The sequence below is a fragment of the Drosophila tropicalis genome, unplaced genomic scaffold (genome assembly GCF_018151085.1).
Source record: "Drosophila tropicalis isolate 14030-0801.00 unplaced genomic scaffold, ASM1815108v1 contig_175, whole genome shotgun sequence".
Classification (NCBI taxonomy): Eukaryota; Metazoa; Arthropoda; class Insecta; order Diptera; family Drosophilidae; genus Drosophila; species Drosophila tropicalis.
The window spans coordinates 169,591-192,719 of record NW_027172621.1 but is presented as its reverse complement, the minus strand read 5'-3'; the positions used below and the strand labels follow the sequence as shown (position 1 = coordinate 192,719).

General features: G+C 41.4%; 1 protein-coding gene and 1 pseudogene across 1 annotated transcript in view; one reads left to right on the top strand and one right to left on the bottom strand.

The window, feature by feature from the left end:
* LOC137572064 (uncharacterized) overlaps positions 1 to 23,129 on the bottom strand; it is a 132,136-nt gene that overhangs the window by 62,019 nt on the left and 46,988 nt on the right. The gene's annotated exons all lie outside the window — the stretch shown is intronic.
* On the top strand, positions 8,740 to 23,051 carry LOC137572059 (uncharacterized; annotated as a pseudogene).

Below are 23,129 nucleotides of genomic sequence, written 5' to 3'. Positions count from 1 at the left end.
AATGATTCAGAGTTAGATATAGAGGCCACTTTACGGGAAGAGCAAGCCGCACAATTAAGGTCTATTATTTCCACTGCATATGTACTGGTTGCCCCTGAGTTAGTTGAGCCCGTGAACTATGAGATGAAAATAGAACTGACTAGTCAAATTCCGATTTTCTGACGTCCCCGCCGTCTGTCACACCATGAACGCATCGAGGTGCGTGAGATTTGTGACGATCTCTTGAAAGCTAGCATTATTCGCCACAGTAGTTCCCCTTACGCTGCCAAGATTGTCCCTGTACGTAAGAAGGACAACACCATGAGAGAGTGTGTAGATTATCGGCCGTTGAACAAAATTACGGTTCGGGATCATTTTCCGATTCCTCTGTTAGATGATTGCAACGAAGACCTGGGTGGTAAATCATTCTTCACCGTCTTGGACTTGAAGAACGGGTTCCACCATGTGAAAATGCATCCAGATTCAATCAAATATACTGCCTTCGTAACCCCTGATGGTCAGTTTGAATATGTACGCATGCCCTTTGGACTTTGTAATGGCCCTTCCGTGTTCGCTAGATTCGTTTATTCTGTCCTTAAGAAATTCATAAACCAAGGTCAAGGTGATATATATGGACGATATACTAGTAGCATCGCATGACTTAGAAACCCACCTCGAAATACTCACGGAAATACTGTATACGTTAAGAGTGAACGGGCTATGCCTGAAGCTGACTAAATGCCGTCTTGCGTATAGGGAATTAGAGTATTTGGGTTACTTGGCCAATTCTGCCGGTATCACGCCTAAACCAGCTCATCTTCAGGCGATACGAGATTTGCCCATACCAAGGAATAGCAAGGAATTAGAGCGCTGCTTAGGTTTATTCTCATACTTCCGCCGACTTGTACGTGGTTTCGCCAAGATTGCATATCCGATGTCCCGATTGTTGAGAAAAAATACCCTTTACGTCTTTTCCGAGGAATGCCTCGAATCCTTCCGATCCCTGAAGTCGAAACTGATCGAATCACCCGTGTTATCCATCTACAACCCGATGTTTGAAAAAGAGTTAATCTGTGACGCTAGCTCAACTGGTTTCGGAGCAGTGTCCTCCAGAAACAAACCGACGGTAAATTGCACCCAGTGTTCTACTTCTCTAAAACAGCCTCCGCTGCCCAATTGAAACTACACAGTTATGAACTGGAGACGCTAGCTATCGTGTATGCCCTGAAACATTTTGTGACGTACCTTAAGTTCATTCCGTTCAAAGTCGTGACGGTTTGTAATTCCCTGGCGCTGACACTGAGAAACGGTGGGCATTCCGCGAAAATTGCTCGCTGGGCCCTGCTGTTAGAAAATTACAACTACACAATTGTACACCGCTCGGGGGTTAGCATGCCCCATGCCGATGCTTTAAGTAGAATAGAAACCGCAGCATACGTTGACGATTTAAACCTCGACTTCCAACTGCAGTTAACTCAGAACCGTGACCCCGATATTGTTAAACTCCGAGATGATTTAGAGAAACATGAAATAGCATATTTCGAACTGCGTGACGGAGTAGTGTACCATCTGTCCCCGACGAGTGTACCCCAACTTTATGTCCCTTCCGAAATGATAAACCATGTCATACGAATAGTGCATGAGAAGCTTGGCCATATGACCACTGAGAAGTGTTGTGCACAAATCAAGAAGTACTACTGGTTTCCGTGTATGAAGTCTTACGTCAACAATTATATTAAAAACTGCCTTAAGTGTATTTATTATTCCGCTTCCGCTCAAGACAACCGCATCACGCTACACAGTATTCCGAAAGTGCCGCTGCTGTTTGATACCATTCATATTGATCATATAGGTCCCCTTCCGTCCATACGCTCTAAAAAAAAATATCTTTTGGTTGTCATTGACGCTTTCACTAAATTTATGAAGCTGTACCCTGCAGCCACTACTAATTCGCGTGAAGTATGTCAGACGTTAAAATCTCAGTATTTCGCGAATTACAGTAGACCCCGACGGATTATCAGTGACCGCGGTACCTGCTTTACTTCTTCCGAATTCGCAGAATTTCTAAGGGCCAACAATATAATTCATGTGCAGAATGTCACTGCCTCTCCCCGGGCCAATGGCCAAGTCGAGCGGGTTAACCGTGTCTTGGGCCCTATGCTAGGTAAACTGACGGGACCTGTGGATCACGCGGACTGGGTCCAACAACTGCCGAACATAGAGTTTGCACTGAATAACTCCGTCCATTCCACGACTAAATTTGCCGCTTCCGTACTCATATTCGGGGTGGAACAACGAGGTGTTGTAGAAGATGAACTAACCGAACGGTTGGGTGAGAGGACGGCGGAAGTCGATGCCTCAGAGGTAGACGTCCCGAGATCGGCCTTCCGTAATATTGTCAAATCTCAAGAATATAATGCTGATTATTATGCGAAGCATTACCCCCTGCCGTTAGTTTTGACGAAGGGGATTTCGTAGTTATTAAGAATGTAGATACTTCGGCAGGTACAAACAAAAAACTTATCAGACGGTATCGTGGCCCATACGTTGTTCACAAGAAACTTCCGAATGACCGATATGTAATCCGGGATGTGGAGGGCTTCCAGATCACCCAACTGCCGTATGACGGGGTACTAGAAGCCTCCAAATTAAAGCTATGGGTTGCCCCTGATCAAGATTGCACTTCAGATATCCAAACAAAGGCGACACTACCCACTTAATGTTATTATTTACCCCTTTGTTAGCAACTAGAATCGAGGTCGATTCCTTGTCAGGACGGCCGAGTTGTAAGATGTCAGTTATTTAGGAATTCTGTTAAATGTTCACACATATATCGAAGCCCGTATTTTAAGTATCGATTTTTAGTAGTAAGTTAGTATTTTAAGTATCGATTGTTAGTAGTAAGTTGCCTATGGAAAATATCGGTATGCGGCCTTAGGCCACACTGGAGAGTTCCTCCTTTTTGTTCCGGCAAAGATACAACGAGACAGATGCACTAGCTGCGCAGCTAAAAATAAATCTTTTGCCATCGTTACTTATAACTATATTTTTTAAGCTTGAGTGAGCAAAACTGAGCTAGTTAGCAAGACTGAACTACTGAGTCAAAATGAGCTAGTGAGCCAAATTGAAGGACCCAGCTCAGTGGCTCAGTTCAGTGCGCCATTCATTTTGGCTCACTCACTCATGAGCTACGCAAGCCTAATTGACATACAAAAAGTCTTTGCGAAGTTGCTGCAATGTTATGCTTTTGGTGGCAAAATATATGATGTACAGCAGCAGTGTATGATTCGATTTGGTTTTCTTTTCAACAATATTTACGTCAAGGCATTGTAGTCCAAGATTGACTAACATGGTTTTATCATCTTCAACGGTGTGTTTATCCAGTCCTGATAGTACTGCTTTGAATGGTTGAGTGGTCTTAGGGGAATGAGTGAAGAACTGACATTTGCTTTGCCTTAGTTGCAAGGAGACTATATTTCGATATAATAAATGGATAAATAATTCCATGTTTGGTAGGAAGATTTTTATGACGATAGAAATAGACCTTATAAAGTACTCCTGGATTTTAAGTTTTCCGATTAGTTGGTGGATGAATTCTGCACTTTGCTTAAGTACAGTTATTGGAGGTGGTTTGGGTTCAACCACTGTTTGGGCCTCCGCTTCACTTTCGTTCGAACTATCATTGTTCTCTTCGTCCCACACTTGGAGTGGTAGGACGTATTTGGTGTATTTTTAAGAGTTTTGGGGCTCTCGTTTGTAAGTTTTTCTGCGTTGAGACATTGTAGGAGAGGCAGATGCAGTGAAGAGATAGAGAGAACGTAAATTAGCTCGCTCTTGTTTCTACAGTACGCGTGGAGATCAGAAGTTTGACTCGTCTTTTAATTTTTGGTGATGGTTGATTAGGCCAATCCCGTAAAACGTATAAAACGAATTTAATAGACATACATTTGGTGTTCGAAATTTAAAATATTTGTTCACCTGGTGCTTGGTATACCGAAGTCGGCAATTGATACTCATTTTGAAGCCTGTAAAGACTTATGGTATACAACTCTGCGGCACAGAAGAAGCAAAATTGTCGTAGCGCCTCCTTACGTGCGTTATTCAGTCATCTACAGAGACCTTAACATTACGTCAATTAAGTGCGAGATCCAGAAGAATTTCATTCGGGGACTGTCCATGCAGAAACACATAATAATGCTAGTGCATTCAAACTGCTGAACATCAGTATGCAGATTAGACGTTTGACCAGTGGCGGACTGGAGATTCCATTCGCATTTTCATGATAACCTTTGATATTGGCTTATTTTTGGATAGAACATAAATAAAAATAAATATAAAAATGTCTTGTATCAAATTGGTATAACTGAAAAATGTCAAACCGTTTGCTGTGAAATTGGCCATTCTCTCTAAATTTTGCATCAAACTGATACAGCCTCGGCAACAGGTAAGCGAATATAATGAAATTAAATGAAGTAATTAAGTCGACTCGCCGACTTGGGTATACCATACACCAGGTGAAAGAAATATATTAAATTTCGAAAACCACATGTATGTCTATTAAATTGTTTTTACATGCTTCATAGTATGTGCTATCTCACTCACTCTACAAACACACAAGCACTCTAGCGCCGCCACAAACCAATGCGTTGCACCGGCCAATTCTGGCCTTGTGGACTGCTTTGTAAAATACGTTCATACGCATATTCTGCATGATTCTAGTCCGATTTCAATAAAATTTGGTCGTTTGGAAGAAATAGATAAGATTAATTAGTCTGCCGTATTTGAATGCCGTATTTTTCTAAATTATGAAGGCGGAAGTGGGCGTGCAAAATATGGAAATATATATACTCTGCTCGCATACTAAGCCAGTATACATACTAAATTTGGTGACTTTGTTTTTGATAAAATCAGTTTTGCTTAATTTGCGGGGGTGCGGCAAAATTTTTAAACAGCCAATATCTGCGCGTCTATTTAGCTAGTCTATATACCAAATTTGATGTCGGTAGCTGTCATAGTTTTTAAGAAAATCAGTTTTACGTAAATTCCGGGGGGCCGGAAGGGGGCGTGGCAAAAAGTTTGAGTAATTAGTTTTTGCGCGCTAACTAAACGAGTATATAAACCAAATTTGATGTCTCTAGCTGACATACTTTTTAAGAAAAACAGTTTTATGTGATTGCTGAGGGCGTAAGGGGGCGTGGCCGAAATTCCAATTAACTCTGTACATGTCCATACTACACGAGTATACATACCAAATTTGGTGGCTCTAGCTCGTATAGCCTCCGAGATCTTCATGTTCATACGGACGGACGGACTGACGGACGGACAGACGGACATGGCTAGATCGACTCGCCTGTTGATCCTGATCATGAATATATAAACTTTATAGGGTCGGAGAAGCTTCCTTCTGGCTGTTACAAACATTTTGGCGACTTTAATATACTATTACACCCTATGGGTTTATGGTATAAAAACGTTGAATAAAATTAACTTTAAAAGATTCGAAGATTACCGATCGAATACTAGAGAATACTTTCCGCAACTCGAATTCTTTTTAAAATATTAAGAGATATTTTTTAAACCACAGAACCTAAATTTGAATAATTTTTTCGTTTAATTTTATGTATTCCTTAATTTATTTTTGATAATTTATTAGCTCAATTTAACAAAGTAAACTGTTGTCCGATTCCGAAAAGCTTATGCTGTAGTTAAAGTAAAATTTAACCGAATGTTTTTTTATGACGTATCACACATGGTCTGGATTCGGGGAAACGTACTAAGTGACTAGAGGGAATGAGCAATGCCAAAAGTGGCTAAAACAAAAAAAAGGCGAACTCCTACAGCAACAATTAATTGGGAAATAGTCAATAAGTTACAAGCTAAACCTGACAATATCGAGTTGACCTTGCAAAAGTTGATACAAAAAGCTCAACCTCTACAGAAATCAAATATCAAATAACAAAACACCAATAATTAAACTCATACGATTTCCAAGCAGCAGAATCCAAGATGTCAATCCAGACCCAACCAGAGAAGACATGTCCAGCGGACTGCCTTGGACCTCGCCATACTGTGAGTACACATGTATTAGAAAAACCGGCAGCGGCGTCACCTGTGAAACCAGCGCCGGCTCCGTCTAGCGCGACAAGCTAGACCACAGACGCAAGGACTGTTTAAGGACCGGTAGCGCTACAAAAAGGGCCCAACTGTCAAATTACATCCTAATTTAACATTATTTGCAAAGAAAAATGTTCGTTAAATGGTTTAACTGAGCGATAATTGCGTTGCTCGGTCTAGAGTATGGCCCGTGAAGCCATACGTCCATCAGATAGGAGATCACTGCGTTGATCAAATAGGAAAAATCTTTGAAAAACAACACAAATAATCCTATAAAATGAATTTTGGATTATTAATCCTTCATGTTCATCCAAAACAAAAAATGAAAAAGATTTTTATTAAAATAAAAACATATTACATGGCATGCTTTCTTTCAAAATAAAATATCAGCAAATAAAATATTTTATATTGTTTGACATATACAGACACAACCTACATATTTTTGTGCCAAACGCATTAAATAAAGATGCTACATTCGACCAGTCAATTCTATCCAGCTCAGATATAACCGAACTAATGAGCGAAGAATCTAATTGTAAGAAGAAATAGATACACTAGCACCAAGTCCTCTACAAACACAAACAATGGTCAACGAACAAACGTTAACTGAGTTTTTAAAACTCGCAGGCCGAAGTTATAATCGTGGTAGAAATTAAACCACAACAATTACCGTGGTGGAAGACAAGGTCAAAATAGAGGAAAATCTAGAGGCCGAGGCAAATGGAATAGAAGCCACAATTATAAAAATATACACTACCAATGTAAAAGCTATCGATAGTAGCTCGGAAAACCTATAGATCCCATAAGAAAAGCTTCCAAGAAAATATGATATTCTTGGCCAATTGGGAAAAGCCAAATACTTCTCTTTTCTAGACCTAATGTCTGGATTCTACCCAATCGAATAAGGGAAAAGTTATAGAGAATTAACGTCTTTTTCAATTAATAATGGCTCGTATCAATTCACAAGACTAGCATATGGTGTAAAAACAGCGTTAAATTCTTTTCAAAGAATGATGACAATAGCTTTTTCTGGACTTAAGCCATGCTGTAGAATATCCATACCAAAAATCATTCAACACAAAGAGCTCAACTTGTAACACTTTGTTGCAAGTATAAACAATCAAATATGTAGGCAATAAAACATAAGTGTGCACTTGAATATGTTTATGTGTATACATTAATATATTCACATAAACATACTCACATACAGCTAAACAGAGACACAGTTTCAATCTTTCTGAGAACGTATCTATATCCGCGGGTGCTCCGTTGTTAATTCCAAATTCGGGCATACTAAAGGCCTGTAAATTGAAACAATCTAGTCAAGGAGGACCTCTGTAAACTTGGCTACATACCACGCTTCTGGGATTCGGCGGCCGCAACCACTGCCGACCATAATCCAGTTTTATAGCCCGGCCGGCTGGCCCACTGTGGCGGACGAGGGCGAGGGGAGAAGCCAGTCGCCTCTCCTTTTTTACCTTTCCCGCCTCTCAGTATTGGCCCCGTTTCTTTTGTTCTTTCCTGGTGTGGGTGAGAGTTTATATCCAGTTTTCCAGTTTTCTGCGAATTTTTTCATTGTTGTTGCACAATTTCTTCCTCTTCTTCACACCGGCACGAACATCTGATCGCTCCAGTGTTGAACAACGAAGAAAGACAAGGGGAGCCCCTAGCCCCAAATCGGCAGGTGGCGCCTCTGAATAACCGCCCGGATTTGAATTGAAATTCAAAATTGTAGCAATTGTAATCCAGCACCGCAATTTTTTGTGTTTGTATCTTACCTCCGAATTGGGTTTCCTGAACCAATGGACAAGTATGTGGCATCGTTGGATCACCATTCCCAGTCAGAGAGTGATCCATTTGGTAATATGAGCGAGGAAGCCGTATTTGGCCGACGACCGTTGATCGGAATGTCTCCTCCTTCAGTATATGGCAACGCGGCCAAAACACCCCTAGCGTGTGCACAAGCAGTGCTTAATAGCCCAGACGTATCGTCTTTAGCTCCCAGCCCCCCAGTGATCTCTCGCATCGCCGAGCTGGATGAACTTGGGGTGCTAGTATGGCAGTTAGATCACATGTTTAACAAGCGGGACGACAACAAAAAGCCTGTGCGACATATTAAAATGGGCACTAAACAAGCCATCGTAAGGCTGAAAGAACTTCAAGAGTTGCTCTGCCAGAAAGCGTTGGCGGGCATGTTTCAAAAAGGCATGAATGTTCAGGAAAGGAATACGCAAACCTCACCAGCGGCAATACCCCTAGGCAAGCAAACAGCAGAGCCAGAGCGCAGAAACACACCCAAACGCCCACGAGAGGACGCGGCAGCGCAACGAAAGACACCGCCAAAGAAAAAGCGAGGAGCCCCTCAGATCTATGAAGACCGGGTAGCCAGCCCCAAACACGCCGATACCAACAAGCCAGAAGACAATAGTGCAGACTGACAGCAAGTCACGGCCAGAACGGCCAAACGAACGCCCGCACCAAGGCAAAAACTACCAAGACACAGGTCAGCAAACAAGTGCAGCCTAACATACAGCGAAATGCTTAAAATGGTGACTCGTAGCGAAGATGAGAATCTAAAGCGAAGCGAACGTTAGAAAGGTACGACGTACCGCAAAAGGCGATCTCTTGCTCGAGATAGAGAAACCCATGGGCAATAATCTCCAGAAAATGAGCGCAGACATTGGCGCAGCACTTGGAAACCAGTTTGAGGCCAAACCTCTAACTGAGGAGATCAGACTCGATATTAAGGATCTCGACGAGGAGGTGACCAGAGACGACATTATATCAGCGTTTTGGTCAGAACGCCAGATCCAGATACAACCGCAGGCAATAAAAAGTATACGCCCAATGTACTCAGGCTACCAGCGGGCCACAGTGAGCGTCCCAGCAACGACAGCCAAGGAAATCCTCAAAGTGAGCAAAATAAAAGTCCGTTGGAACGTTTGCCCAATTAGGATCAATAACGCCCCAAAACGGGACTCTGTCTCAAGTGCGGCAAAAGCGGCCACAAAATAAGTGAGTGCGACAACAGCCCCTCATGCTGTCTATGTAGCGCCAGTGGCGAGCAGAACATAAGCCACATAGCAGGCAGCCAGAAATGTGTTCATGGGCCAAAAAGAGGGATATCGACTCGCCATGATTAGATTATTCCAAATAAACCTCAATCACTGCGAGGCGGCGCAGGACTTACTAGTCCAAACGGTCAGAGACCTACGCTCAGACGTTGCCATTATAAGCGAGCCCTATAGAAATTTATCGTCTTCCCAATGGGTCCAAAACAACTCTGGAAAGTCTGCGATTTGGTCGTGTGGGCCTATACCAGCACAAGTACAATTCCCAGAGTCCTTCAATGGCTTTGTGAGGGCCAAACTACACAACTACTGGTTCTTTAGCTGCTATCTGCCTCCCTCTTATAGCCTCGAAGAGTTTAGCGCCGTGATGGACGAATTGGCAGACCAGATTCGCAGCCATAAGCCGGCAATGGTAGCTGGAGATTTTAACGCCTGGGCATCAGAATGGGGCAGTTCATCAACCAATGCTAGAGGCCAAACACTACTAGAAACTTTTGCCACACTCGATCTGGCACTTCTAAACACAGGCGAGGAATACACATTCCAACGGGGCAATATCGGCTCGACGATTGACCTTACCTTTGTTAGCAATGTACTATGCCCTTACGCACGGTGGGAAGTGAGCGATGTCTACATGGCCAGCGATCACAAGGCAATTCTCTGCACTATTGAGGGCCGGCGTAGATACGACAGACCGACAGCGAGACCACAACGGTACAACACAAAACGTATGGACATGCAAAGCTTCACCAGCACACTAGAACAAAATGTTCACACCGCCTCGTCGGCAAGAGGACTACTCGAATGGCTGCGTAACGCGTGTGATTCCAGCATGCCGCGGAAAAATACCTGCCCAATGGAACACATACCAACATACTGGTGGAATGATGAGATCGCCAACCTTCGCAAGCAATGTCATATAGCCAGAAGAAGACACCAACGGAATCGAGTCAGCGATGATTCAGAAATTCTCCGCTCAGAGTTTGAGCAGAAGCGCAAGGACCTTAAACTGGCTATTCGCCGTAGTAAAAAGAGATGCTTTAACGATCTTCTTGTAGAAGCTGAAAACGATGTATGGGGCAGGCCGTACAAAATCGTAATGAAGAGGTTAAAAACTCACCAAAGAACAGAGCCCCACTCTGTCGCTGACATGAACCAAATAGTAGGAGAACTTTTCCCCCCCCAGCCACACAACAATAGTCCCGCTGCACCAATGGATGTGGAAGCTATACCTCCAATAGGTGTACAGGAGATACTGGCAGCCGTTGCGCGAATCAGAGTCAGGTCGTCCCCAGGCCTCGACTGCATTCCCAACGAAGCTGTAAAACTTGCGGCGTTCCAACACCCGGAAATATTCGCGGCTGTATTCAACAAAAGCATCAGCGACGGAGTCTTCCCAGATCTCTACAAGAGGCAAAAGCTTGTGCTGCTACCAAAGCCAAGAAAGCAAGCCGGCGAATCCCTGGCATACAGACCTATATGCCTTCTCGACACGACAGGCAAAGTGCTCGAAAGAATCCTAGCGGATAGACTAAATGAGGCACTACATTCTACCAGCGCACTGTCAGACAATCAATTTGGGTTCCGAAAGGGGCGATCTACTATCGACGCAATCCAAAAAGTGGTGAGCATAGCACGTAATGCAATAGCCGGTGACCGATGGAAAGGAGGCGCAAAGAAATATTGCATCATAGCCACTTTGAATGTTAAAAATGCATTTAATTCGGCAAGGTGGCCTTGCATACTAGATGCCCTGCGAAATTTCGGCATACCACAATATCTATGGAAGGTAATAAGTAGCTACTTCTCAAATAGAAGCCTCTACGCAGACACACTCGAAGGAGAAAAAACATATAACATTACTGGAGGCGTCCCACAGGGCTCGGTTCTGGGACCCCTGCTTTGGAATGCCATGTACAACGGCGTCCTAAACTTGGTATTACCTGCTGGGGTAGAAATTATAGGTTTTGCTGATGACGTAGCCATAATATGTGTGGCAAAGAACTTGAGTGAAGCAGAGACAATATGCTCAAACGGGATCGCTCGAGTACAACAATGGCTGGCTACAACGGGCCTTCTCCTGGCCGAAAATAAAACAGAAGCTGTTCTTATAAGCAGTAGAAAAAAAGTGGAGACAGCAAGCATACAGGTCGGCGGCACGCAAGTAATCACAAAAAAGGCAATAAAGTACCTTGGGGTACTTATTGATACAAGGCTAAATTTCAAAGATCACCTCACAGCAACGGCCAAAAAGGCTAGAATAACTTGCTCTGCCTTATCACGATTAATGCCCAACACGAGAGGACCAAGCCAGAGTCGTAAAACGCTGTGGCATGGGGTAATCAAGGCAACCATGCTTTACGGCGCACCCGTTTGGGCAGAAGCAATGTCCACAAAAGCATACGCCAGAGAATTGGACTCAATATATAGAATCAGCGCACTAAGGGTCTGCTGCGGTTTCCGTACGATCTCAGGTATCGCAGCCAAGGTACTAGCAAGCGCAATCCCAGTCGGAATCCTGGCCAATGAATCAAAGAGACTCTTTTGGGCACTAAAAGAGCCAAACTTAAGGCCAAGCGATAAAGAATTGCTACGGGTACAAGCGCGCGAAATAAGCATTGCAAGGTGGCAAGCTCTGTGGGATATGTCGCAAAAAGGCAGATGGACCTACCGGCTAATCCCAAGTCTAAAAGACTGGTTGGCCAGGGCCCATGGAGAAGTAAATTTCTTCTCGACGCAACTTCTGAGCGGCCACGGCTGCTTCCGTAGCTACCTACACCGGTTCAGACACGCAACAAGCCCAGAGTGCGCATGGTGCGCCAACGGAGAAGACGAGACGGCTGAACACGTCCTCTTTAGATGCGGACATCGAGCGAGAACACCTCGAGGCGGAACTCGGGGAGCAAATTACAGTATCCAACTTGGTCCCAATGATTATTCGTCGCAGGGAAAACTGGGAGGCATTCAACAAGTTCGCGGCCATCGCCATGACCGAGCTCCGCAGAGTGGAGCAGCTGAGTCGAACCTGAGAACAGGAAGCGGGTGGAAGGACGCTTGTGTGAAGCAATACCCTCGCTGGCAGTACCACACGAGCTACTTCCCCTCGCAAACCTTTTTTCCAAATTTTCTTTTTCTTCTTGTACATATGTATTTCTATTTCTATTTCTTAATAAATGAATAAAAAAAAAAAAAAAAAAAACATACAGCTAAACATGTTCATATATGTATGTGCATTTATATATGCATTTATATATGCACATACATATATACACATGAGCGGCAATGCACAGGCGTAACATGAGCTAGGGCCAGGCTAGCGTGTGAACGCTGACCAAGCACTTTGATGCAAGCGCTCTAAACAATATGTATGTATGTACATATGTACTGACACTCTCCCTCTCTTTTGTAGCTGTCGCCTAAGTCGCAGCATAAGAATATATAAGTTAACAAACAATTCAACGAGCTGCCTTCGCACTAAGTCTTAGAACAATCTGTGCAGCTGCAACGTCGATGTGACGAATTCCATATAAACATAAATATGCTGACACAGCGTCTGAACAAGAGTCATAGCATGACCATACGCCTTACATATTTACTTCTTATTTATTTAGCTTTCGATTCATATTCCCATTTATGTACTTAGGTTTAGTTCTCTTTTATTTTCTTCAACGTATTCAGTTTTTGTATAACCCTTTAACAATAAAGAAGCATAACTCCGGCACTTGGCCGTAACACAATTTATAATCTCTAATACATATATTGCTGATCCACAAGGACGGTGATTCAGATACCTAATCGTATCTCATCCTAATCAACATAAATCAATCCATTAGCTGGATCCCACTAACGGCAACCCCTAACAGTGGACATATCCAACATCTTAACTGGCGCGCAACCGGAATTGGATTACCCTCTAAGAATCCACACCCTACCAACATGTAAGTGACTGTTCGGAAAAAATAAAGACAAATTATAATATATAAATTTGATACCAAACAAATATAAAAATAATAATAAAAAAATAATAAAAGTGGCAGCATAAAGTGATCTTATGAGTAATTTGCATTATTGCAAAGTTATAATAGAGAGCGCAGTCAGCACCGCGCTTAATGCATAGAAAAACGCATAAGAGGCGAGATACACGCCGAACTTGAACATCTGAGAAACCAAGTAAGCTCACTTAGAATTGAAGCGCCCAAGTACAGGTGTACGAAAGCGTAACAATTGACCCCAGCATTAGATGTGAGGTTAGACTCGACGCTGCGAAATCGGTACCGAATTTTAATGGTGACCATGAAGAATATGTGTCTTGGAGACAATCAGCAATAGAGGCATATCAGGCCTACAAGGGATACTATGGGAGTGAAACACATTACCAGGCAGTGATAATTTTAAAAAATAAAGTTTGTGGTGCCGCACGTGCAGTGCTTACCTCACATAACAGTGCGCTGAATTTCGATGCAATCATTGCTAGACTTGATTGCACATACGCCGATAAAACGTCTCTGCGCGTTCTTAGGCATCAATTAAAAATGTTCAGACAAGGTGACCTAGAATTAATGCAGTACTATGATAAGTTTGAGAAAAAACTCACTCTTATTACAAATAAAATTGCTATGACTCATGAGGAGCAAGCAGCGGTCATTCTTAATACAGAAATTAGGAGCGATGCTCTGCACGCTTTCATGGCAGGCCTGAGGAGGCCTATTAAGGCACTAGTTATACCAGCACAGCCCAAAGATTTGCCTTCGGCATTAGCACTGGCTCGCGAGGCTGAGAAAAGCATAAAAAGGAGCATGTTCGCTGCTACGTATGCTAAAGCAATTGAAGATAGGAGCCACCCAGGGGAAAATAACAAGCAAGGGAATCGCTCAATGCCCAGACAGGGAAAACATTTTGAAAAAAAACCCCCATTTTACAGGAAACCAAGTCCAAAACAGACCCCAACAGGGTGAGCAAGGACCAACCTCAAACAAATTCAAGCCCAAGACCCAGCACAACCGATGGATGTGGATCCATCAGTTTCCAAGCTCAGACAGCAGACTGGTTGGGGTAAAACACGCGGTAGCGCCACTTACGGCGAATCTCAAAAGAGACAGAACGCATCAAAATGTATGACTGGACAGAGTCGCCAGAATGTTAACAACATTTCTCAAAAAGATTCGGCCCAACACCAACAATACTCGCGTATAGCAGAGTCCGTCGTCGCAGAGGCTAGCGATGAGAATGACTTCATACCGGACAATGATTTGCTAAATTTTTTAGAGAACGCTGCCAACTGCCGTTCGTCGAGCGACAGTTGGCTGGTAGAACACTAAAAATTCTAATAGACACTGGGGCGGCAAAGAATTGTGTAAAACCCATAAAGAAGTTAAGAAACATAACACTTGTCGACACCCCATTTACTGTGAACTCCATACACGGGTCCAATAAAATTAAAGAAAAATGCTTCATGAGAATTTTCGGAAAGAATGCCCCGTTTTTCATTTTAGATACCCTTAATACTTTTGATGGCATAATAGGCTTCGATTTGCTAATAGCGTTAATTTCACACGCATTGATGACATAATAGTTCCTTATAGCGTAAGAGAGGAATTTAAAAAGGTAATACTGAACAGGATCGCCGCATTTTCGACCTCTAAGAAGGCATTGCCATTTAACACTTCAGTTATTGCCGCAATTCACACAATAGACAACCAAGAAGTGTACTCCAAGTCTTACCCATATCCTATGGGTGTAGCCGATTTTGTTAATAACGAAATCACTCAATTGTTAAAAGACGGCATTTTAAGACCATCTCGGTCTGCGTACAACAGTCCTGCATTGCATTGCATTGGGTTGTTGACAAAAAAAGGATTGGACTCAAACGGTAACAAAAACAAACGATTCGCTATTGACTTTCGAAACTTAAACGAGCGAACCATTGCCGACCGGCACCCAATGCCAAGTATTCCAATGATTCTAGCCAATCTTGGAAAGGCAAAATTTTTCACGACTTTGGACTTAACATCTGGGTACCATCAAATTTAGCTGAAAAGGATCGCGCAAAAACGGCGTTCTCAGTAAAGGGGGAGAAATACGATATCTGTCGCTTACCCTTTGGTTTGAAAAATGCCGGAAGCATATTTCAGAGAGCAATCGATGATGTTCTAAGGGAACAAATCGAGAAAATATGCTACGTCTACGTAGATGACGTGTTTATATTTTCTGAAAATGAAGCCGAGCATGTCAAACACATGGACACTGTGCTCCAGCTGCTTTGCAACGCTAACATGAGAGTGTCAAAAGAAAAGACACAATTTTTTAAAGAAAGCGTCGAATATTTGGGTTACATCGTCTCTAGTGACGGAACAAAAACTGACCCCAAAAAGGTCAAGGCAATTCAAGAGTACCCCGAGCCAAAGAGCCTCTATACACTAAGATCGTTTTTGGGCCTTGTTAGTTATTACAGGACGTTTATTAATGATTTTGCATCAATCGCAAGACCTTTAACCGACATACTGAAAGGTGAAAATGGAAAAGTAGGCAAGCACATGTCCAAAAAGGTCCCAATCGACTTTGATGAATCGCAACGTCACACCTTTGACCGCTTAAGAAACATTCTGGCATCCGAAGATGTCATACTAATGTACCCGAACTTTCAAAAACCTTTCGACCTCACACCCGACGCTTCTGCCGACGGGATTGGAGCAGTGTTGTCCCAGGGCGGGAGGCCAATAACAATGATATCCCGAATATTAAAGCAAAGTGAATCACTTTACGCCACTAATGAAAGGGAATTGTTGGCAATCGTGTGGGCTCTTGGAAAACTACAGAACTACCTGTATGGAACCAGAGAGTTGCATATTTTTACAGGTCACCAACACATTTTCTGTGTCACAAAAAAACACAAATGCGAGAATTAAAAAGTGGATGTCTTTTATTGAAGAACGTAACGCTCAAATTCATTACAAACCAGGGAAAGAAAACCTAGTGGCAGATGCCTTATCAAGGCAAAATGTGAATGCCCTGCATGATGAAATTCAATCATGTGCTGCCACCGTCCACAGTGAACTTTCCTTGACCTACACAATCGAGACAACGGGCAAGCATGTTAATCTTTTTAGAAACCAAGTAATCCTAAAAGAGGCGCGCTACAATTTACATCGGAGACTAATTCTATTCGGCACAGACAAGAACGATCTCCTTGAATCCTTAAAGCTTGTAGTGAACCGTGATGTTGTAAATGCATTCCATTGCGATTCTCCTACATTAGCCGCCTTTCAACATGAATTAGTGCGACTTTTTCCCACAACAAAGTTTTGGCATTGCAAGAACATGGTTACTGATATAACCAACAAAGATGATCAGATTCAGATAGTTAATACCGAACATAATCGCGCACATAGAGCAGCGCAAGAAAATATCAAACAAATACATCGGGAGTATTACTTCCCAAAAATGGACAAATTAACCAATGAAATCGTCTTAAATTGCAAAGTCTGCACCACAGCTAAGTACGACCTTCACCCAAAAAAACAAGAACTTGGGCAAACACCTATTCCGTCTTATCCCGGCGAAATACTGCATATTGATATATTCTCCACTGACCACAAGCTATTCTAGACCTGCGTGGACAAGTTTTCCAAATTTGCTGTTGTACAACCCTTATTATCCCGAACAATAACGGATATTACTATCCCCATATTGCAATTACTCAATATTTTTCCAAAAAATATGCTATAGGCTATGCCCTTGCAGTCCTTGGTAATAATAATTTTAAATGTTCAAAATTTGTTTTCTGCAACTCAATTCATCAATATGCAAACAAAACAATTATCATCATCTTCTCATATTATCACATATGTAAATTTCATAGCATACTCGATTTTTTATGAAAATGTTTCTTCTAGTTCTTCTAGAGCTATATGATATAGTGGTCCGATCCCTATGGTTTTCATACTTTATTTTTCCCGGGTAATAAAAACCCCGGAAAAAAAATTTCAGCCCGATAGCTCTTAAGAGGGCTGACTAAAACGCGTACGCACAGACGAACGGACAGACGGACAGACGGTCAGACGGACAGACGGACATGGCTATATCGACTCAGCTTCTCACGCTGATCAAGAATATATATACTTTATGGGGTCGGAAACGTCTCCTTCTGTGCGTTACAAACATCTGATCAATTTTATAATACCCTCTGCAAGGGTATAATAAAGACAATTTATTGTGACAACCAAGCATCGTTTAATTTAGAGACGATTACTTCGATGTTAAAAAATCAATTCGAAATAGACGTAGTAAATGCACCCCCATTGCATAGCTGCTCGAATGGACAAGTGGAACGATTCCACGTTACATTGCTAGAGATAGCCAGATGCATGAAAATTGATAAACAACTTAATGATACGACACAGATCATTGTAAGAGCAGCAATAGAATATAATAAAACAATTCATTCGGTTACGGAAGAAAAGACAATAGAAAAGATTTGGTTTTTAAAATTGAAATGAAACACACAAAATTTAAATATTATTGTTAAATTTTTATTTGAGATGATAAAACAATCTCTGCCAATTACTTTTTAAAAATGACTTCATGTAAATGTTGGCCGCGACTGCGTTTCAAGTGATCAACAAGGTCCAATTTTGCACCACTTTTTCCAGCATGTCTAAGCGAATTTCGCCAATAACACGATTGATATTGTCTTCCAATGCACCAATTGACGCTGGTTCACGATCTTCATTGACACTGGCCGCTACAGCTGCAATATTCTCTTCTGTACGCACTCTCCGTACACGGTTCGATGGTTGAATGTCCAATAAAGTAAAATGTGTGCGAAATTTGTCCACAATTGCCTTTATGGCTCACGAGATCATGATTAAAAGTAAATCATTATTTAATAAGAACCCTTAAGCATGGGATAGAGAAGAATTAATTCTCAAACTCTCAAACTAAATAAATCATATAAATGATACTTTGAAAAAACAAAATAATACTTTGAAAAAAACATGCAAAGATTCTTGTCAATTTTTTTAAGGAAGCATTTAGTGCATGATAACAGGAAGTGAATAGATAAAACGAACTGGTCAAAAATATCAAAATTAAGATTTGATATTTGATTTGATATTGATCAAGCTACGTTCTAACTTAATAACAATCAAAACAACAATGTATCAATTAGTTATATACACAGCAAAAATTCTGAATTTGGGGGCGGAAGTAATTGCCCAAAGGGCTTACACTAAGGACATTTCGAATGGCATTCCAGAATTTTATGGACAAAAGTTACACCTTCAAAGATTCATAAGAGCTTTGATGTTGATAAATTTAACAAACGGCTTATTCGATGAGATAGCTGTTGAAGTCATAAAGACAAAAACTGTTGGCTCAACACTGTATAAAATCCAAGATGAAACCAGCATTGACGCAATTATTAAGAAATTGCAATATACTATAGTCGGTGAGGCATCCGATGTAGTTAAAGAAAAGTTGTCAAAAGTATATTAAAATGGAAAAACAGCCTATCAATTTACCTCGGAAGTTGACAGTTTTGAAGCTTTGTATATTGATGAGGGCCTGTCGGCTCAACCTGCTGATATAATCAGCACTGAAAAAGCCCTCAACACAATATTTAGAAATTGTGAGCATGGCAAACTAAAAATGATCCTTGAGGCTGGAAACTTCAGAACAATAAATGAAGTCGTCACAAAGTACTTACAATGCAGGACTGAAATAACTAGAAATCCAAACTCTGTGTTGTTTGCCCATAGTGGCCGTGGTAAGTATAGAAATAATTATCGCGGTAACGGAAATGGTCGCGGTTATTATAACAACTATAATAACAATCGCAATAAAGGCCAGAACAATACCTATAACTACAACAACAGTTATAGAGGAAATAACAGAGGCAACAACAAAAACAACAATAGAGGAAATAGTCATCAATATGGAGTTTACAACTTTAACGTTAGGGTAGCCCAGAATACTTCGGGAAACGCCCAGCCCCCCCTTAGATACTCGCCAATAAGAACCAGACCAGGTAATCCAGAGGATAGAGAAAAAAACAGCTTGCAAAAAATTTTCCACCACAGTTCCATACCCAGTTAACTACGTTATGCACCAAGTATAGCGATGTAATCGGCGAATCTATAACTTTTAATAACTTCTACGAACAAAAATTAAAACTGAATGATAATGCGCCAATTTATATAAATAATTATGAAATTTCTCAAAGTCAAAAGACGAAATACAAAAGCAAGTCCAAAAATTGATAGATGATAAAATATTAGAACCATTTGTATCTGCTTATAATAGCCCACTTTTGCTTGTACCAAAAAAGTCACTCCCGAATTCCGAAAATAAAAAATGGCGATTAGTAATTGACTATCGTCAGATTAATAAAAAACTGTTGTCTGATAAATTTTCATCCACAAAATTGATAACATCTTGGATCAACTAGGTAGAGCAAAATATTTTTCATGCCTGGACTTAAAGTCAGGTTTTCATCAAATCGAACTTTAAGAATTACGAGAAGAAAATAGCTCCAAATTTGTTTCAGAGAATGATGACTATAGCATTCACTGAACTTGCAAGCATTTCTTTATATAGATAACTTAATAAATATTGGTTGATCCGAAATGTTGGATACATTACTTAAATTTACAGGCTCGTGTTGGATGTAAAGTGTTCGATTTTTTTTTTCCGATTTTTACATCAATTTTGCCACGCCTCTTTCCGCCCCCGCAATTCAAAAAAGCCTTTATCTCCATGAATATCTAGCTAGATACACCATATTTGGTATGTTTATTTGCTTAATAAATGCGCAGATTTTGTATGTGTAAAAATTTTGCACGCCCCTTCCACCCCCACAATTTGAAAAGACTCGAATATCTTCCCCATTTTTTTATCTTATCCCATTAAATTTGGCGCACCTAAATTTAATATTATTACAGGTCGTTGCCATATTATGGTGACATTTTGGTCGATATCATATATGCCGGTTTGTGGTCGGTGAATAACACACCAGATATTTTCATTGTTTACTGTAACTGTATATACAATTTTTTCGCGTTAAGCGACTGTTTTGATCAACGGCTGCAGAAGAAGTGCCCTCCACCGCTCCAATTCCAGCTAATACTCCAAAGGCAAATTCACCTACATCAAGAAAGCGATTGGCAGTGATGACTTTACCTAAAAGTTAGACCGAACAAATCAAATTCGTGTCATCACAAGTGAAACTAGTTAGTTTTAAATTTTTATTTATCCTCATCAAGTGTCCCTACATTCATCTTATAATTCAAAAAACTCCTTCAGTCCCAAAGAAAAGAAATGACATTAATGATGCAAAAAATGTAGCATTATTATGAAAATAGGAAATAATAATCTGAAACGTTAACGGTCTATGCAATAGTAGACCAGAGGTTGACTTGGACATGAAGAGGAACAATGTTGACATTATGTCAATATCCAGTCATATTTCATAATCAAAAGAGGTGCTGGAATTCTAATCAAGTCAAAATCGAGTCATTATCAATCCTGTAATGTCCTTCCTAGACATGAAGTGAACACACAGATGTTTGTAAGAATAATGAGCAGTCTGGGATCAAGGTTACTTGCAGGTGGTGACTTTCATGACCAAGCATACCTGGAGGGATTCCAGAATACAACAACTAGCACTATTCCTGCCATATCAGCAACTGCTAGTATGTCAAAAAACTAGAATCGTTCCTTGACCTGGGTTACCAGAACGTTAGAAGACTGATGTTTTATATTCAGACGTGGTCAAGACCGTGTCTTGATAGCTGTTGTGCTGCTTTATCATCTGAAATAACTCAATTTTCTGATACCCAGTAGATTGAGATTGGGCAGAAAATTTCGCCCCGAAATGGATGGTAAAATTTCTGCACGGCAAAGTCACGCTTCAAACAGATCTTGGACCATCCGCCAGTGGAAATCGGGTCAAGGGTTTCTAAGAACAATTGCCACATCCAAGATCCTAAGATTTCTCAACACTTCTGTAAATAAAATTAGTTCACATTTTGAATTCAACAAATCACAATCGGGTTTTTTATTTTTTGGTGATTGAAGTTCTCTATTCAACCTGGGTGAGATAAAGCATTAAAATTATGTCGATCGCCCCAAAATAACTTTTAATGCTGTATGAAAAATGGCCAAAAAATTTGTAGTTCATTTATAAATTTATTAGCGAGATAGTTGTCTACGTAAAACATCAAATCCCCAAATTTCAAAAAGATCCGATAAATAGAATACAATTAATAGACAATATAAATCGGCTCTGGTCAAACGCTTCTGACAGCCCACTACATCATGCGTTCCGATCTCTGATTCAATAGGTGATGGAGAAGGGCAAAAGGTTTCGAGCGGGAAATAATAAACAACAATAAAAATTATTAATCATAATAAATAGGACTCGGTGGTAAATAGTATGGTCGTAGTACATACATATGTAGTATGTGCTGAAGGGAAAATTATTCGTATTAGCCATGTCTAGTGCCAGGAAAATTTTGTTTGTAGAGCCGTTTAGTATGTGTAGCATGTAAATCAAGTTAATTAAAAACAAGACACCGTTTTCTCTCCCAATATTTAAATATTCGCACTCAAAATGATTTTATATTGTAATATCCAACAATTTACACCGAATCGTGCACTTGTTAGCAGGGTTTGACAACTGCGAAAGATGTCAAAATTTTTGCTGTGTGCTGATGCTTCTGTTTCCAAAACTATGAACAATCAAAGCAGCAGCCAACACGACAAATCCGAAATCGAAAAATTTACAGCAGCAGCAAAACACCTGAGAAGCAAAGTTAAGAAACCAAAATAAAATACTTTAATGGCAACAGCATAATCATACATTTTAAAAGTAGAAACTGTCTCTACTGTTGCTTTTGGCCAGGTTCTGAAGTTAACGAAAAAAACAGTTGAGAAAATAGTTGCAGCAGAACATTTTAATTTTGCTACTTTGCTTCTGCCTATACATACACATGAAAGTACACATTCCCAATGCGGACACAATCCCCTGAATTCTGAGTTCGCGGTTGTCTTTGCGGGTGCTCGCAGTTTTGAGTGTATTATTCGGCCTCCAAAGAATATGTGAATCGTGGAATCTGTTTAGGACTTGCCACGAAGTCTCTAGCTACGTACCACTGTTGGTGTCTGCGCCTCAACGCAGTGCTGGCCAAAGTTTTTATTTGGTACCCCCATAAGTTTAGACTGGTCATTGGGCCAAGGGGGGGTGGCGTTGCTGCCTTGCTTGCTGGCTTTCCCGCCTCTCATCCTCTGGACTCCTGCCTATGTGAGTGTGTCGTGAAATTATCCGTAAATTTCCCCAGGCCGTTCCACATTACTTGTTGCTGCAAGAATCTGCTTCTTCTTCCCCGATCGTTTGTCAGCTGACCAAGGTCAGTGTTGGGCAACGCAGGGGTCAGGCCCTTGTATCTGACAGGGGGCGCCAGGGACATTTTGGGCGGTTCTTTCGCTAATTTGAAAATTCAAATTCAAATAATTCAAGATACGGATAGCGCCTGACCGTTAAACCTTGTCTCAGTAGTGCCAATCTAGTATGTTTGGTGCGAATGCTGCTGAGGCAGTGGAAGAGGCTTCTTTCAGGAAGAGCTCACGTCTGGGCCGGACTCCGCCTCGGGTTACGGCTCAATTTGCTCAACGCAAATGGTCGAGTGCTCGGATGCGACACCGGTAGCTCCACCGACATCGAATATCCCTGAGCTCGACGAATTGGGTAAGCTCCTTGGGGATTTAGTAGAGGTGTTCAATGTCAACACAAAACAAGCGATCACAAGGATGAAGGAGCTGCAGGAACTCCTGTGTCAAAAGGTGCTCGACGGCCAGCTGACCGTCTGTGATGAGAGAAAGGTCCGTAAGTAGACTCCGTGGAAAGCCCGCACTCGGCGATTCTCCTAAACGCCCAAGGGATGAAGTGGTGACTTAAAGCTTTGTGCCAGC